The 13,547-nt window shown below is 38.9% G+C and overlaps 1 protein-coding gene and 1 pseudogene across 28 annotated transcripts in view; one reads left to right on the top strand and one right to left on the bottom strand.

Annotated features, from left to right (window-relative positions):
- Window positions 1-13,547, bottom strand: part of SLMAP (sarcolemma associated protein) — a 150,754-nt gene that overhangs the window by 98,855 nt on the left and 38,352 nt on the right. The gene's annotated exons all lie outside the window — the stretch shown is intronic.
- Window positions 11,682-12,983, top strand: LOC149748295 (pyruvate dehydrogenase E1 component subunit alpha, somatic form, mitochondrial pseudogene; annotated as a pseudogene).

Genomic DNA, 13,547 nt, shown 5'->3' with positions numbered 1-13,547 from the left:
ATTTATCTCCTCAAGGCTTTGACAATTCACACATCCATAGGGGAGTTCTTTAAAAATTATAATACTTCTACTTTGAAAGAGAAGAGAAAACAGTTACTGAGGACTATAAGTGAATATATAGAAATAATAATGATGAAATTTATGAAACAATGGGAAATGACTATTGGGACCAAAGAAAATAAACCCCTTACGGGGTTGAGTATAGTGCAGAGGCTCCCATTTTTCTGCCCCCCACATGATTCAGATATTCAAAACATAGTCTATTCCCAATATCTCTCATGACATTTCCCAATATCTCTCATGACATCCACTGTTTCTCGGGATGAGTAGGTAATGCCCCCAATTAAGAGTCACTAATTCTTTTTTTAATTTTGAACTGAAATTTAGTAACAGAAAGTAGTATCACATTCAAATTCCACCTCCACCTACTGCTTTAACACAAGGGCTTAAACATTTTCCCAAGGTTTTAAGGGCCAAAGGTGAAGCTGCTGGGAAGTTTTTCTTTTAGAAGCGTTGTTGATTTCTTTCACTACCATGAAAGGCAACATCACTTATATCCAGAATTCACCTATGTATACAGAAATTATAAACACAGAGCAAAGCCAAAGAAGAGTTAATTGCTCAACAGTGTCAAAAAGATACCACATAATTTACAATAATCACAAGTTTTTTTGAGTTCTTACCATATGCTTGGATAAACTACTTTCCATGCAGTCTTCCACTTATTCTTTAAAACAGTCCTATGAGGTAGATGTTTTATTATCCCTATACCACAGATAAAGAAATTAGGACTAAAATAGGTTAACTAACCTGCCAAAGGTAGTAATGGGGAGAGATGTCCATTTTAAAGTTTTTAATCTCAACTATTCTGCTATGCTACTTATGTTTGTCTGGTCATTTCACAACCACTATCTCTAATGTTTCTACCAACCATCACATGAATTAGGAATGATTTTGTTCATTTGATGGATCCGCAGGTTGAGGCTGAAACACAAGCAACACATCAAAGTAACCTCTCTACGGTCACAATAAAATCATAAAACAGCAATCAGGCCTTATGCCAAATTATCAGGAAAAGTGAACTTTCAAAATTTCTTTCAGAAATGCATTCACTACCTTCTACCACCTATTTGACATAACAATCCTAATAAATTTGAGTTTCCCAGCTTCCATGTCCATGGCAGATTAAAAGGGAACAAGCATATGCCAGGGACTATGCTAGGCACTTTATACACATAACCTTATCTAAACTTCAGAATACTATGAAATAAGTAGTATCCCACATGAACAGACAGGGTAAGAAGTTAAATTATATGCCCGAAGATTACACAGAAAGTAAGAATGGCAAATAAGGTCTATTAGACACCTCATGACCATGGCAAATCCCTTGAAGATCAAGATAAGTGATATCCCTAGCCCTTAATAAAATGCCTGCTGAACAGGCATCAAACAAGTATTTTATTTTTTTAAATAAATTTATTTATTTTTGGCTACGTTGGGTCTGCGTTGCTGCGCGTGGGCTTTCTCTAGTTGCAGTGAGCGGGGGCTACTCTTTGTTGCGTTGCGCAGGCTTCTCATTGTGGTGGCTTCTCTTGATGCAGCAGAGCACGGGCTCCAGGTGCACTGGCTTCAGTAGTTCTGGCGCACGGGCGTAGTTATTCCGCGGCATGTGGGATCTTCCCCGACCAGGGCTCGAACCCGTGTCCCCTGCATTAGCAGGTGGATTCTTAACCACTGCGCCACCAGGGAAGCCCCAAACAAGTATTTTAAATAAATATTTCGTGAGTGTGATATTTATAGCCCCAACTCATTCCATCATTTACCCACCATTTCCTGAGCATCTGTGAATAGGAATTGAGCCATCAGCTGCTAAAAATAGAATATGTGACTTTCCAAAGTCACTCAGAGCAAGTGCAAAACAGTAATAACAACAAATACTATCAGTAGTAATAATGTCAATAACCCCATAGGGCATTCAATATGTCACCAATTTCTAGGAATTCTGATTCAGAATAATCTCTCAATTCCACACTGCCTTTCCCTCCCCATTACTGTTCCTCTAACTCAGGCCCGTAACATTTGCAAAGACAATGGCTATGATTCCACACTCTTCACCCTCTACACTGATGCTAGATTTATTTCCTAAAATACAAACCTGACCATTTTGTTTCCCTTTGTAAAATGGCTATTGACCCTTTGCCTTCAAAATTAAATCTGAGAGCTCTGATAACTTTCAAAATCTTTCATAATGACCTCAATCACCGTATCAAACTGGATTTTCCACTTTTCCTAAAAGTACCATCCATTCCATCCTTGCGTAACTACTAGCAATTCCCTACACAAGCCCCAGGTACGATGCTTGCTTATGTTGTGCTTGGACCCGAAAAGCCCTTGCTTCCACCCACCCACACTCTATACTTGTTAAAAGCCTCCTTTTCTTTCTGAAGCCCCAGTTGAAATATCTTAACAAATAAGATTTCTTGTTCAAGTAACATTTCTCACTAAATAATATTACACCTGAACCAGAGACTCAAGGCTTTATTCCAGGTTAAGCCTCTAACTCCCAACCCTCTATGTCCAAATCATAGTCTGAACAGCATTACAATTCCATCTTTTTAAAACTATAACATTTATTCCCTGTCAGAAAGTTCCAATAGACACAAGTAACAAATGATGTTTTGAAATACATTTCAAATAAATGAAATAATTCATACTTTAGAATGGAAGCTATAAAGTTTTGATTTACCATAGGATAGGCCAAACTGTATTACATCCAAATAGCAATATGCTATATGGAACAGAGCATACATTAAAGGTTTGAATTCCAGTCCCATCACCTTCTAACATACTGTGTGACCTTGAGCATGTTATTTAACCTCTCTGAGCATCCCTTTAGTTATAAAGGGTGATTTATAAATTGGGGATAATATCAGTATGTACCTCTGAGTGTTTGTTGTAAAGGTTAAATGAATGATGTTAAGCATGTAAGGTATTTAGTACAGCATTTGTACATAGTAACTGCTAAACAAATGGCAGCTATTATTACTAAATTCACAGAATATGCATAAACGTGTAATCACTGAAACTTTCTTCAGAGAACTGATGCAAGACTTTCCTTTATGCCTTTTCCTTATAACCTTTCTTAAGCTAAAGTTCTTAAAAATAATTTACCAGTTAATTACTTAAACAGTAAACAGCTGATAGAGATATAAATAAATCAGTAACAGCTGAACTCTAACAAATACAGATGTTAAAAATAGCATGTCATTGCCCCATTACACATGAATATTACCATAAATAACCACAACCTGTGCAAAGAAGCAGCTAAATCTCTGTCTCACAGCACAGACTGAAAACCATTTATAAAAAATATGAAACACACATCACAATATGGATCAGGAAATTCCCTAATCATAGTTATATCAAAAGGAAATAACTACCCTCAGATATATGTAAATACACTCAGAATATATAGCACAGGTTAGCAATCTACAGCTCACTTGACAGTGTGAACTAGCTTCTGAATAAATTAAGCAAGTGATATTTAACAGATGTCATATAATTCCATTTCTAAACCAGAGCCCTACTATACTCCTGGCCCTGAGTGAGTGACAGGGTTGGAAATCCAGTGAAGTCATGGAATAATGCTCCAGAAGCATTAACTCACTCAGTTCAAAACTCAAAATGCTCCTTAGGACACCTAAGTAGCATATAAATTACTAGGGCAGGGCAGAGGTTTTCCCATTACACCCTCCTATACTATTTGAATTTTCTGTTTAAAAAAAAAAAGAGAGAGAGAAAGAGACATGTATGGGAAGGGGCAAACAAGCATCTAACTCCAAAACTTTCAAGAGACCAAAAAGCTCAGGAAGATGGGCAATTATCAAAGTGGTCAATATCAGTTTGGCAAAGATTAAGAATAGTGATACCTGGCTCTGGCAATATAAAAATGTGGAGAAACAGCTCTCTCACATACTGGGAAATATACTGGGCATATATACACTGGGCATAAGAGTGTAAACTGCTACAACCATTTTGGAAAATGATTCAGCAACAACTATTAAAATTTTATATGCTTATATTCTTTGGCTGAGCAATTCCACATCCAGGAATCTAACCTATAGAAACAATGAAATGCACACATGTACAATGACAAATGCGTTAAGTATGTACCGAAGCCATGTTAATAGAAGTTAAAAACTGGAAACTACTAATGCCCAGCCAAACTGTCTGATTAAATATCAGACATCATAATCATCAAAAATAATATAACGGTATGGGTACTGAAATTAAAATATATCAAGACATACAGTGATCCCTTTTTTTTTTTTTTTTTTTCCGGTACGCGGGCCTCTCACTGTCGTGGCCTCTCCCATTGCGGAGCACAGGCTCCGGACGCACCGGCTCAGCAGCCATGGCTCACAGGCCCAGCTGCTCCTTAGCATGTGGGATCCTCCCAGACAGGGGCACGAACCTGTGTCCCCTGCATCAGCAGGCGGACTCTCAACCACTGCGCCACCAGGGAAGCCCCAGTGATCCCTTTTATAAAAAGAATGATAGGGACTTCCCTGGTGGTCCAGTGGTAAAGAATCCGCCTTACAATGCAGGGGATGCAGGTTCGATCCCTGGTTGGGGAACTAAGATCCCACAAGCCATGGGGCAACTAAGCCCATGCGCCACAGCTACTGAGCTCGCGCACCTCAAGGAGAGAGCCCATGTGCTATAAACTACAGAGCCCAGGCGCCCTGGAGCCCGTGTGCCACAAGTAGAGAGAGAAAACCCGCACGCCACAACTACAGAGAAGCCCAAGCAGTGCAACAACAGATCCCGCGTGCCTCAGCGAAGATCCCATGTGCCGCAACTAAGACCCAACACAGCCAAAAAAATAAAATAATAAAATAAAATATCCTGAAATTGAGATTCATCTTAAAAAAAAAAGATATATGCTTATACGCCATTAGAAAACAAAAATCTGAAAGAACGTATACAAACTATTCACAGTGCTTATCTCCACAAAAAAAAAATCTTAAAGAGTTAAACTTTAATAATATTAAAAGAGATATAAAACTTTATTCAATAAGGCTAACAAATCTTCAATTCCGCATTATCATCATTTGATGGAAGAAAGTGGAAAGAAGATGAAAAGAAGAAACAAACAAAACAAACTCCCAAACAAATAGAAAAATATAACTATGCAAAGAGAGAAAAACACAGAAAAACAGAATTTGCCAGGAAAAAAAAAAGAGTTAAACATCAAGGGAGATCAAAGTTCAATAAATTCAAAAGGGTTAATAAACTAGTCATCTCCTTGACACAAGAACACACTTCAGAAGTAAAATCACTGACTTATGAAAGGTACTTAAGAGGGTTAACAGCTCACTTGCTCTTTGTTCTTTCAGATTACAGGACTCAGTTCTGAATGGAAGAGCTTCAGCAACCCACCAGAGTTCTTTATGGGGCGGGGAGGGGGAGAGGGGGGAATCAAATCAAGGCATCTGGTATGAATATGGTCTTCAGGATCCCTGCCCTTAAAATAAAACAGTGCTATAAAACTGGAAAAGCATAACATTAACCTTTTATACAACACACACACAAAATGATAATATTTGTACAGCACAAGATTTCCTGACAGACTGGATGTAAAATATGAAAAAAAGGGGTCAAGAAGGATACCAAAGTTTTTGACCCAAGCAACTTAGAAGGATATACAAGTGACCCTTGAACAACACTGGGGTTAGGGACACCAATCCTCCATGCAGTTGAAAACTCCCATATAACTTTTAACTTATAGCTGGCCCTCTGTATCTGTAGTTCCATATCCAGGAATTCAACCAACCTCGGATCGTGTAGCACTGTAGTATTTGCTACTGAAAAAAATCTGCATATAACTGGACCCATGCAGTTCAAACCCATATTGTTTAAGGGTCAACTGTAACTGCCCCTATGTGAACTGGAAGGGCTGAATGTGAGAAGGTTTTTTATTGAGGTTAGGGAGGTATCAGGAGTTCAGCTTTGGACATATTAAATTTGAGGTGTATGTTAGGTATCAGGTGAAAATGTCAAAAAGGCAGCTGGATATGAATCTAGAGTCCGGGGAAAAAGTCTGGGCTTGAGATAAAAATGTGGTTGTCATCAGCATATACAAAGAACTGAAAGTTAAGAGGCAGAATGAAATCATTGAGAAAGCAATTACAGATAGTCAAGAGGACCCAGGACAGAGTGTTGAAGCAGTCCAAAGTTTATAGGTCAGGGAGATGAAGACCAAGCAAAGGAAATTTCAAAGATGGCCAGTGAAGTAAAGTGTTGTGTCCTGGAAGACATTGTGAATGATGTTTCCAAGAACATGGAAGAGATCAACTATGTCAAATGATGCTGAAAGATCAAGGAAGATTAGGAATAAGAATTGACCAAGGGAAATAGCAACCTGGAAGCCACTGATGACCCTGACAAGAACTGTGGATGTAGTGGACAATGAAAGCCTCACCAGAGTGATCCAAGAGAAAATGGATAGAGGGGAATGAGAAAGTGTACATATAGACAAATCTTTTTTAAGGAGTTCTGCCCTAAAGGGAAGCAAAGAAATGGGCAGTAGCTAGAAAGTAAAGTGGGGTCAAGATAATAATTTTTTAATATGAGAAAAATTACACTGTTTCATGTACTAACAAGAATAATCCAGTAAAGAGCAAGGGTACTTGACCCAATCCTGAGGATTCAGAAAAGGCTTCTGATGGAACTGTCCCACGCTGAGTCATGAAGGCTGATTAAGAGTGAATCAAGATGAGAAGGGAGGGGACTGAAACAGCATGAGCAAACAGAGGTGAGAAACAACATAGTGGGGGGGTGGCATGTGAAGCACAAGACTGAGAATGACAGGAAATCATGCTGGAGAGGTGAGCAGTCACCAAGCCTTTTAAGATGTATCAAGCAGTACAACCTTTATGATATAGATGATAGGGGACTTGCCACTATAGGGTTTAGATAGGTAAATACTAAGATCAAACTGACATTTCACTCAGGGAGGGAATAGCTTGAGGGGTACTAGACTGAAGGCAGGGAGACCAGTTATAGTTATTGAAATAAAGAAATAACAAGGTCCTAAACTGGACAGTGTTAGAAGCAGTGAAACGGGCTTAGGGACAGATCTTAAGTGCTCAGTGTTGAAAAGCAGTAGTTTCTAGTATGAGCTACTGAGCAGATGATAAGGCCATTACCTGTATTTGGAAATACTGGGGAGGGGGTGGTGAATGATTCATTTCAATTTGGGGTATATTGTTTTTAGAGCCTCTATAGGACATTCAAGTGAATAAATGTAAGCAGGCAATGGGTAGAAAACTCAGACCTTAGAGCTCAAGATATCTGAGAGGCATCTGAGTGGTAATTAAAATTATTGCAATAAATGAGATGATCCAAAAATAACATTTACGAGGAAAACAATGATTGAACTTTTAGGAACACTAACACTTTATGGAGAGTTAGTGGAGAATATGCTTGAAGGAATTTCAGACAAAACAGTCAAAAAGCTACAGAAAAAATCAGGAAAAGAAATAACCAAGAGGCCAGGGAACCAGCCAAGGACTAACACCTTTACCAGTTTAAAAAGAGATAGTGTAGTGACCTGAATACACTGGTGGGGATCAGAAATCAAGTCAAATCACGTAACAGTCTGGACTTTCCAATTCTGTTGTATTAATTTTTCAAAAATTAGTAGAATCTACAGGTCATCTCTTCCTGAGGTCCCTAAGTAGTCAAGCCAATCTGAGTGGAAAAGACTAAAGAACTAAATACAGTTGCACCACTACCTCTTGTAGAGGAGTATTTACAGTTTTAGTAGAAGAGTATTTGTGGTTGCTCTATACAAAGAAAATTGGTGATGTATTTCTTAATAAACCAAAAATTGTTGTCAAGTATAACAAAATGAATAGGAAAATTTTTACTTTTTATCATGCCTGACTTCTTGATTGTTACATAATACTTCACCCACGACTTTATATAAACTCAACCAACAATAAAACTCATAGCCTTATATAATAAGGAAAAGTATTTAAGTATGGATGATGTAAAAACCTATAATGCTAGTACTTAGGGAAAAATATTACCAATACAATAAAAATTTGTCAGGAATGGAAAGAATTTTTGACACTGGAAGAAAAGAGATAACTTGAAGATACAGGGGGAAATAAACAGGGCAAGGATCAATTTCCGCTTCTTGATTTTAGCTCTACTTTATAATTTTTTGGCAGACAATTTGTCACACTGAAAAATCACTTACTCTTGGATGGCTGTACTGTACTAACTGGGAGTGACTCATAAGTGTTTGGTCCCACCCATACAGAAGAACTCTGCAAAGAACTTTAAAAAAAAGAAAATCAACCAGAAGCGTATTTTCAAATGAGCACCTAACACAAAATCATTAAAGCATAGAAAAGATGTGACAGAATTATTACTCACTATGAGAAAGTTAAAAGCATTTTCTTGGAGTGGGGTGGGGGTGACTCTCAAGGTGTGAGTCATAGGATTAAAGGACAACTGGATCCAGGATTTAGTGAAAGCTGGAAAAGCAGGATTCAGATCACCTGCAGCTCTCCAGGCCAGAGAGAAAAATAGCTGAGTTGGGTTAGTGCCTCCAGAGTTTAGGTGAGTCACAGAGAGAGCAGAGAGAGAAAAGCACAACCAGACTGGATTTCAGCACATGGGAGAAATCTGTGGCTGTTATCTTTTGGTTTACTTCTTCCCTTATTAATTTACTATTAAAACATGTTAATTACATTCAAAGAAGCTAAAACAGAGGTTACCCCAGAATCTTACTACTCCACAGATGTGGACAAGCTCTGCCACACTGCTTTGCACTTGGACTAGACCAAAACACAAAGCTAACGTCACTACCACAACCTTACTAGCACTACATATTTTTCATTTTGCTAATTTAATATAACAACCATTTTGTAAGATATTTATTTCTGTGGTTACTAGCAAGGATGTCTGTTTACTACATATATTCATCTTGAACAAACTGACTGCATAGTTCTTTGGTCCACCTACAAAAATCTTGTTGACCTTTTATATTGCAAAGGACATTTTGCGTGTTATATATACTCATTTTGCTGTCATAATGAATGCAAATGATGTTCTATTTCCATTGTTCTCATTTTTCATGGAAACAAAGTAGTTATCAATGTTTATTTAGATATTCATTAATTTTTTTTTTTTTTTTTGCCTTCACTTGGTTTTAGGCTCTAGCAGTTGCTCATGTACCAATAAATCCTGAAGGGGTTTCCATTATTATACAGTCATACTGCATGTCTTAGAACTTTTCACTTGCCTGATCCAATCATTCCAGTTTAACTCTTTTATATCATTTACTTATGTTTCTTCTCAAATACAGTGCTATCATCCTTTCTTTAAAAGAAACATTTTTGGGGCTTCCCTGGTGGCGCAGTGGTTGAGAATCCGCCTGCTGATGCAGGGGACACGGGTTCGTGCCCCGGTCCGGGAAGATCCCACATGCCGCGGAGCGGCTGGGCCCGTGAGCCATGGCCACTGGGCCTGCGCGTCCGGAGCCTGTGCCCCGCAACGGGAGAGGCCACAGCAGTGAGAGGCCCGCGTACCGCAAAAAAAAAAAAAAAAAAAGTACAATAAAAGAAACATTTTTGGGCTTCCCTGGTGGCGCAGTGGTTGAGGGTTCGCCTGCTGATGCAGGGGACGTGGGTTCGTGCCCCGGTCCGGGAAGATCCCACATGCCGCGGAGCGGCTGGGCCTGTGGGCCATGGCCACTGAGACTGCGCGTCCGGAGCCTGTGCTCCGCAGCGGGAGAGGCCGCAACAGTGAGAGGCCCGCATACCGCAAAAAAAACAAGAAACATTTTTTGTGGCTAAGTAATGATATAAAATGTAATGGGTTCCAAGCAATTCTACACCTAGGTATCTAGCCAAGAGAAATAAAAGACACAAAGTACTGTACACAAATGTTCCTAGCAGCGCTGTTCATAATAACCAAAAGTTGGAGGCAATCCAAATACCCATCAACCACTGAATAAATAAGATATATCTGCAATAAAGTGAATGAACTGTTGATACATTCTATAAAATAGATGAACCTCAAAAACATAATGCTAACGGAAAGAAGCCAGACACAAATGACTGCATGTAGTATGACTTTGTTTATTTAAAATTTCTGGAATATGCAAATCTATAGAGACAGAAAACAGTTCAGTGGTTGCCTAAGGCTGCATGTGGGAATCAAGGACTGAATGCAAATAGGCACAAGAGAACTTCTGGGGGTGATGAAAATGTTTTATAGCTAGATTATGGTGATGATTACAAAACTACAGATTTACTAAAAACCATTAACTTCAAGTAAACTAAACTTACTTTTACAATGGGTAAATTTTATGGAATGTAAATTCTACTTCAATAAAGCTGTTTTTAAAAGGCTAATGAACAGAGGAAGGATGAAAAGAATATATGAATATATACACACACATAGGAAATAACTTTGTAATATAAAAATTTAAGGGATTCAGCTTGTTACTGATGAAAGTGGCAGAAAGTATTTTAAATAACACTCAGTGCGTTCAAGAGTGACATAAGAGAAACATTTTCACAAGCTGGTCATGGGAGTGTAAATTGGCACAACCTGTCTGGAAAGCAGTTTGGCAAAGTATACGAAGTGAGCTTTAAAACAATGTCCCCTTTGATTTACTTCTGAGAACTTAGCCTACAGAAGTAATAAAAAACATAAATAAAGATCTAGGTATAAATATATTCAGCAAAGCAAAATTTATAATAGTTTTAAAAGATGGAACCTATGTAAATATTCAACAATGGAAGAACAGTTAAGAAAACTGCAGCCCATCCATGAATATTCTGCACTCTTTAAAAATATCTGTGTACCTATGGCCCAGCATAGAGCATGTCATCACTGCTGCCACCACCACGACCTGCACTCAGGAGGAAGATCCTCTAAGAGGAAGATTCTCACCATTTCCTGCGGGTCATGGCTAGCAGAACACTGGTGGCATCCCGTAACTGTGCAAATGATGGTACATTTGAAATGAAGAAATGTGACCTTCATGGGTAGTAAGAGGGCCCTCGTATCACAACAGTGCTCGGTAGTGAAGAGAGACTCAGACTCTACAGGATGATACAGACTGTTTGCCAATGGAATCAAACAAAGTTATTTGTGGTTTTTGTTACTTATGTAATGTCAAGAAGTTTGTGGGGGACTTGAGGTCGGGATAAAAATCATAGATCATCTCATCACAGCCTACTGGGCTCATGGCTTTAGTTTTACTTGTGGACTTTCTGTCCTAGAAATTTGTAGAGTTTACAAGACAAAGAGAAGGTTGTGCTAAAGGAAAAGCAGGATTAATACACATGTACACTAAGGCCTTCTACGGGGATCAGGGCATTGTCAGAGCTCAGGTTCCCCTGAGCACTGGTCTGGCCTGTAAGTACAGTTACCACTCAGTATCCAAGGGGGATTGGTTCCAGGATACCAAGGGGGATTGGTTCCATGGATACCAAAATCCTCAGATGCTCAAGTCCCTTATATAAAATAGCATTGTATTTGCATATAACCCTATGCACATCCTCCCATATACTTTAAATCATCTCTAGATTACTCATAATACCTCATACAATATAAATGCTATGTAAATAGTTGCCTGTGCATGGAAAATTCAATTTTTGCTTTTTGGAACTTTCTGGAATTTTTTTCCCAAACATTTTCAATCTGCAGTTGGTTGAATCGGTGGATGCAGAGCCCATGGATAGGGAGGGCCAATTGTATAATGGAAAAAATGAGGTCTGTTTGACTTTATATTTGAAGCATACAACATGGCAACTTTGTGGAAATGACCGTTTATTTTCATCTGTGAGAAAAACGACTGTGTAATGGGAACATCTGTTTAGAGAGCAGCAGCCATCACTGATTACTACAAGAAAGACAATTTTCTTCCTGGGCTTAGGTCAGATGGAATGGATGCTCTATGTGTCCAGGAGGCAACAAAGATTGCAGCTGCCTATTACAGATCTGTATAGGGGATCATACTGATAGAGCTGCAGACCCAACATTATGAAGGACACAGTATGCATGATCTTGGAGCCGGTTACTATACACAAGAAGAAATACAAGAAGTAAGAACAGTGACCCTATTATGCTTCTCTGAGATAGAATAGCACGCAGCAATACTGCCAGTGTTGAAGAATGAAAGGAAACTGATGTTGAAGTGAAGAAAGAAATTGAGAGCACAGTCTAGTTTGCTACAGTTGATCCCAAACCACCTTTAGAAGAACTAGGCCATCACTTCTATTACAGTGATCCATCTTTTGAAGTTTATGGATCAAGTGAATCACTTAAAGGAAGACTGCAGGGACTTCCCTCGTGGTTCAGTGGATAAGACTCCATGTTCCCAGTGCAGGGGGCCTGGGTTTGATCCCTGGTCAGGGAACTAGATCCCACATGCCACAACTAAGAGTCCACATGCCACAACTAAGAGTCCGCATGCCACAACTAAGAGCCTGCATGCCACAGCGAAGATCTTGCGTGGTGCAACTATGACCCGGAGCAGAATGAATGAATGAATGAATGAATAAATAAATAAAGGAGCACTGTAAACTTACTATTATGCCTTCAACAGAACATTCAATGGTCAACTTTAAGAAACTTTGTGTTCTCAACTTTAAAAGAAATAAAACCCATCAAACAAACAAACAGTTTGTAAACGTGTTTATGCTACTCTATAAAATTAAGTTTAAAAAGATGGGAGAAAAATTTAATGGGTTCCAAAAGTCCAGTGGTACAGTGAAAAGTACATCTTCTTTCCCATGCCCCACAGTTTCCCAATTTCCCTCCACAGAAGCAAATATGTTACTAGTCTCTTCTATAAGAAAAAATGAAATTTTAAAAAACTGAAACAAATCGACAAACCCAAAACACAATTTAAAATGTTTAAAGGGGGCTTCCCTGGTGGCGCAGTGGTTAAGAATCTGCCTGCCAACGCAGGGGACACAGGTCCGAACGCTGGTCCGGGAAGAACCCACATGCCATGGAGCAACTAAGCCCACGAGCCACAACTACTGAGCCCGCGAGCCACAACTACTGAAGCTCACGCGCCTAGAGCCCGTGCTCCACAACGAGAAACTACTGCAATGAGAAGCCTGCACACCGCAATGAAGAGTAGCCCCTGCTCACTGCAACTAGAGAAAGCCTGCACACGACAATGAAGACCCAACACAGCCAAAAATAAATAAATAAATAAATAAATTTTTTTAAAGTTTAATGGAAAAGTTCATAAATTCTTACATTCAGAAAGAAAAATATGGGAGAAATACAAACACTTTGTAATTAACGTGAACCAAGTGGCAGAAGATACAAAAAGTATAGGCTGGGGGAATTTGGAAGCACTGAGTTAAATCTATGGGGAGATAGAATAAGATATTAGACGTGTAGGATAGGAACTCTCTCATATCTATACTTACAGAAACAACTCATCCTAAAATAAAATCCAATTCCGAAGTCAGGCAGAGATTTTTCACTCTTGTGTCAGT

The sequence above is a fragment of the Delphinapterus leucas genome, chromosome 10 (assembly GCF_059928025.1).
Source record: "Delphinapterus leucas isolate spDelLeu-1000000601 "Yukka" chromosome 10, BTC_Dleu_Yukka2, whole genome shotgun sequence".
Taxonomy (NCBI): domain Eukaryota; kingdom Metazoa; phylum Chordata; class Mammalia; order Artiodactyla; family Monodontidae; genus Delphinapterus; species Delphinapterus leucas.
The sequence above is the reverse complement of the archived record's forward strand: the minus strand, read 5'-3'. Positions and strand labels throughout refer to the sequence as shown.